Source organism: Phodopus roborovskii, unplaced genomic scaffold, assembly GCF_943737965.1.
Source record: "Phodopus roborovskii unplaced genomic scaffold, PHOROB, whole genome shotgun sequence".
In the NCBI taxonomy this organism is placed as follows: domain Eukaryota; kingdom Metazoa; phylum Chordata; class Mammalia; order Rodentia; family Cricetidae; genus Phodopus; species Phodopus roborovskii.
The window spans coordinates 7196387-7201819 of NW_026126639.1; positions in this window are offsets into that span (position 1 = coordinate 7196387).

Below are 5433 nucleotides of genomic sequence, written 5' to 3' on the forward strand. Positions count from 1 at the left end.
ACCCAAATAGGTCTTCAACTCATGGTCCTCCCACCTCAACCTCTCCAGTAACTGTGGGCCAAGCACAACCCTAACACATGCATTTTGTCATAGTCGTTCCCTGGGCATTCCACGTTTCTTTCACTATTTGCTACAGCAGAGCTTCCATAGGATCAGTACTTGTAAGACACAACTTAACAGTGTATTAGCGCCATCTCCTGGACACCTAGCCAGGGCACCATCCCTTTCCCTGGGATCCAGTCCTACAATAAACCCCAGTTCCTGAGGATACAGATTAGCCAAGGCCTACAACTACTTCAGGGTACAGGCTTTCTCTCCCTCCAAAGCAGACCGCATGCCTCTGCATTTGATGATGGATCCTAAGCCAGGGCTACATAGAGAAACCACCTCCAAAAAACAAGATAAAAAAGAAAAACAAGCAAAAACCTGACTCCTTCCAGGCAGTGGTGGGGCATGCCTTCAATCCCAGCACTCAGGAGGCAGAGGGAGATGGCTCTCTGTGAGTTCAGGGCCAGCCTGGTCTACAAAGCTAGTTCAAGAACAGCCAGAGCTGTTACAGAGAAAGCCCTGTCTCAAAACAAAAACAAAAAACAAAACCTGACTCCCTGGCAGTTTTTTGACCCCCACATGTGTGTGACCACACAAACAGAAAATAACTGTTTAAAAATAATTTTTTACAGATATGTAATTAAACACAAAAATTAAAAATCTCTTTAAAAATAATTTGAAGTATATCACTGTGATTGCAGATTGCACCAAGCGAACATGCCTACCTTATAAATAAATAAGTATAACAATGTTTTAAGAAAAGGGGGGCTGGAGAGATGGCTCAGTAGTTAGGAACATTGGCTGTTCTTCCAGAGGACCTGAGTTCAGTTCCCAGCACCCACATGGCAGCTAACAATCCTTTGTAGCTACAGTTCCAGGGGGGTCTAATACCCTCTTCCAGCTTCTAAAGGTACCAGGAATGCATGCAGTACACAAACATACAGGCAAAACACTCGTACACATTCAAATAAATTAAAAATAATTAAAGAGGTAATGGTTGAGGTTCTGAGTTTACTATGATCACACAGCCTCTGCTTCTCAAGTTCAGGGATTATAGGCATTAGCCATAACTGTCACTGTCTTAGTTCATAGTAAAAACCTCAATTACCCTGGCCAAACAAATGTAAACACATTGTAAGCTGAGTGTGGTGGTTTACGCTGCAATCTTAACAGTCAAGCGGCTAGGACATGCAGGATTCCCTGAGTTTGCCTTAAGTTTGGGGCCAGCCTGGCCTATAGAGTGAGGTCCTATTAAGGCTAGAGGGGAGGGTGGGGCTGGAGAGTTCATTCAGCAGTTTAGGAAAGCGGCCTCTTCTTCCAAGGGACCCAGATTCTACTCTCAGGACCCACATGGCAGCTGACAACTGTAACTCCAGCTCCAGGGGGTCCAAGACATACATGCATGCAGGAGAAACACCCATATATAAAAACAAAATAAAAAGGAAACAAATTCATTTTTAAAGCTTACATTTGAGCTGAAATAACAACAGATTGCCTCATTTTTGTCATAAACTATGAGGGTAACCATTCAGTGAGTTTATCTAAAATGAGGGTGTTAAGAAAATGTCTTCTTAATTGCCCCCACCCCCTCCTCTCTCTCTCTGGTTTTTCCAGACAGGGTTTCTCTGTGTAAAATCTCTGGCTGTCCTAGAACTTGACTGCCTGCCTCTACCTCCTGAACGCTGGGATTAAAAGCATGCACCACTAACCTGGCTGACACCCTGTCCTTTTTTTGGGGGGGGGGTGTTGGAGGGAAGGAAGGGGGAAATGATGTAATTATATGCCGATTAAAATAAAAATGATTTATTATCAAAACGTTATATTGGCCTGAAATGTCATTTGTCCTTATCAAAAAGGAGTCTTGAAGGTAGGCATTATTTATTTCTTAAAGGTATGTAAGCATTCTGTGGCAAAATACCTTGAAAAGTGTCAATTTATCAAAAGGCGAGAAGCCCAGGCATTGTGGCAGAATTGCAGGGGGCTTGAGGCTCTTCAACACAGGAGCTAGGGAGAAGGAAAAATGGGAAGATGATTTTTCGGGACCCCAGTATCTCCTTCTAGGCAGCTCCTCCAGTGACCGACCTTCCTCCTGATTGGTTCTGCCTCCTAAAGGTTCCCTCATCTTCCAAGTTTCACATTCTGGGGACAGAGACCTGATTTTAAAAAGGATGCCTACGTCCTCATCGGGGTTTTTTGGTTTTGGTTTTCGACTAGCGCCACCTGGTGGGCATTCGTATCGTACGGCACGAGAAGAAAATCCGCTGAGTTTATGGACAGCAGCAGCAGGCTCTTCTGGCAGGCGGTTCCCCAAAAGCTTTTCAGTAAGTAATTCAGCCCTCTTGCAGTCTATGACATGGTTTGGTACTGAACTTGGGGGTGCCCCGAGCCACGTTTGTGAGTGTGATGCCAGGTGAACTCTGCTCTAATTAAAGCTGAGTTTGTAACTTGGTGTTAAAGCCCAGGGGCCCTAAGAGGTCACCTGCAGAGAGGCTGCGCAATTGTAAGGGATTTGCCATTTCCCATAGCAAAAGTCAGCAGGGACCTTGAGTGGTGGGGGACAGTCAACAGGGAGTTTGTGGAAGCAGCTCAGCACCAAGAAAATACTCCTTACTTAAACAACAGCACCACGATCCCTTTTCTAACACACCTGTTAAACAACTTGAGACGGCTGAGCCATCGAGACTGAAACATAAACACAAGCATACACCCCATCTCTTCTAGCTGAACCGTCCCACGCCTGCACTTAAGTTCCAGTAAGCTATGTGAGTCCAGACATTCAAAAACAGAAGCATCATCTCCCCCTTTTCAGACTTGGGAACAAAACGACAGCTCCCATTTTAGTCACTCTACACCAATGAATGGTCTTGTCCAAGACCCCCAGACTCAACATACTACAATAATAAGTAGCCTTTACACGGGGTGTAGGGAACATGATATCAACTATAAGTAACAAAACTCCAGAGCTAGAAAACTGACTAACAGGACCCTCTGGAACTTTTCTTTTACAAATGAGCCTGTGACATTACCTACCTTTGATCCAACTCGGCTGTCTCCTCCCCTTTCCAGCCTCAGTTCATCCAACACCACAAAAACCTACTGCCAGACACCAGGATGCAGGCTCTGCAACACTAAGAAACCTTTCTGGGTCACTGTACTAAGAGGGTACCTGGAGAGCTCTACATCATGAGGCTGGCCACTGTGAGCTTCATGTATCTCAGGTGGTCGTGAATTAATTGTGATCTGCCTTTCTCCACCTCCAAGTGCTGTGATTACAGGTGTGTACCACCAGGGAAGCTTTACAAATACATTTTTCAAGACCAGCATTTAAAAAAACGAAACAAGGGCCAGGCTGTGGCGGCATATACCTTTAATCCCAGCAGAGGTAGATTTCTGTGAGTCTGAGGCCAGCCTGGTCTACAGAGCACCAGGACAGGGTCCAAAGCTACAAAAAGAAATCCTGTTTCAAAAAAGAAAAAGAAAAAAAAAAAAAAAAATGAAAACAAAAAACCCCGGAAGAATCTAGGGTTCTGGCTCAGCCGGCAGATTGTCAGTCACATGAGGCCTAGGGTTTAGATCTCTAATATCCACATACAGTCCCCAGTCACAGCGGGGCACAGCTATAATCCCAGTGCTGGGAAGTGGAGGCAGGAGGGACCCTGGGGTTTCTAGTTATACATAAATCATTTAAAAAGAGAGAGCAAATGCTGCTGGGCAGGGTTTAATCCAAGCACTGGGGAGGCAGAGCTGGGTAGGTCTGAGTTTGAAACGAGCCAGCCTGATCTACAGAGTTCCAGGAGTAACTTAACTACCAGAGCTACAAAGAAACCATTTAAGGAAAAAAAAAGAAGCAAATACAATCAGAAAAACAGGGTACACTTTTCTTTACACTCAGCTGCAAGGTGTGCGCCACCAACACCGGCCCAGCCCTGTGTTGTTTTAAGTTAATTTTTGTGGTGACTTGAAGAATGGTCCCCACAGGCTCATGTATTTGAATGCTTGTGCTGCAGCAGATGGGAGTGTGGGATTAGGTGTGGTCTTGGTTGGAGGTGTCACTCAAGCTGGGCTTTGAGGCTTCAGAAACACCACATCCTTTCTCCTCCTCTCAGTTAAGTCTCTTTATTCCACTTCATGGTTGTCTCAACACGTAAGATCTCAGCTACCTGCTGGCATGCTCCCCACCACAATGGGCATGGACTCAACCTTCCCAAACTGTAAACAAGGCCCCAACTAAATGCTTTCCAGTTGCCCTGGTCACGTATCACTTCACAACAGAAAGGTAACTAAGACAACTTCGCAGGATGTTTTACCAATGTTAAAACCACTGGGCTCATAGTGTTTCCATAACAGAGAAACCCTGTCTGGAAAGAACAAAACAATAATAATGATAGGATGATTTAGGTATGGTAGATCCCAATTTCTCCTAGTTGGTTTGTCAATTTCACAGACCTACAACTATCTGGGAAACAAACCATATTGCCTCTGTGGTAGTTTAAATAAAAATGGTCCCATAGGTTCTTACATTTGAATGCTTGGTTCCCAGTTTGGCTAACTGTTGGGAAGGGTCAGCAGATGTGGTAGCTTGATTGGAGATGGTGGGTCTTGAAGTTTCAAAACCCCAGGCTGGCTAGGCTGTGTCTCTTTCTGCCCACTGTCTCTCAGCTACTTAGGAAGCCCCCACCTGCTTCTGTGGCACCGTTGACAAGCTATAAGCAAGTTTTCTTTTGGCACAGCTGCCTTGTCTCTTCACAGCAACAGACAGTACCTAAGGCAGCCTTAAGAGTGCCTAGTAGACAAGTCAGGGGGACATTTCACTGATTAGTGATTGCTGTTGGAGGGTGCAGCCTGAGGACAGTGCCACTCCTGAGCAGGTGGTACCAGGTTGTACAGCAAACCACGAAAAGCAAACAGTAAATAGTCTCCCTCCATGGAGCCTTATTCCTGCCTTCTTCGGGTTTCTATGCTGATATTCTGTCCCCTAACACACTAAGAAGTGAACGGTCTACGCAAGCTTTCCAGCTTAAGGGGACGGGAATGTGCAGTTTCTTAGGATGTAGCATAGTCCAAGAAGCACATTCTGTACATAAAGACACTCTGACCCTTGACACACTAAGGGCAGAGAGAAAGGATCTGAGTGTGACAGAGCACGTATGCACAAGCCAGAGGAAATTTGTGGGAGTTAGGTGTTCCTGTCTGCCTCTCACTGTGCACCGTGTGCCAGACTGCATCAGAGCCCCTGGAACTACACCTACAGATGTTTTCCAGCTGTCACACAGGTGCTAGGAACCCAACATGGGTCTTCTGCAAGAGCAGTTGGTGCTCTTAACGACTGAGATCCCTCCAGGTCCAGAAAAAAACATTCCCACCAGAGACCTTAAAAAACAAAAA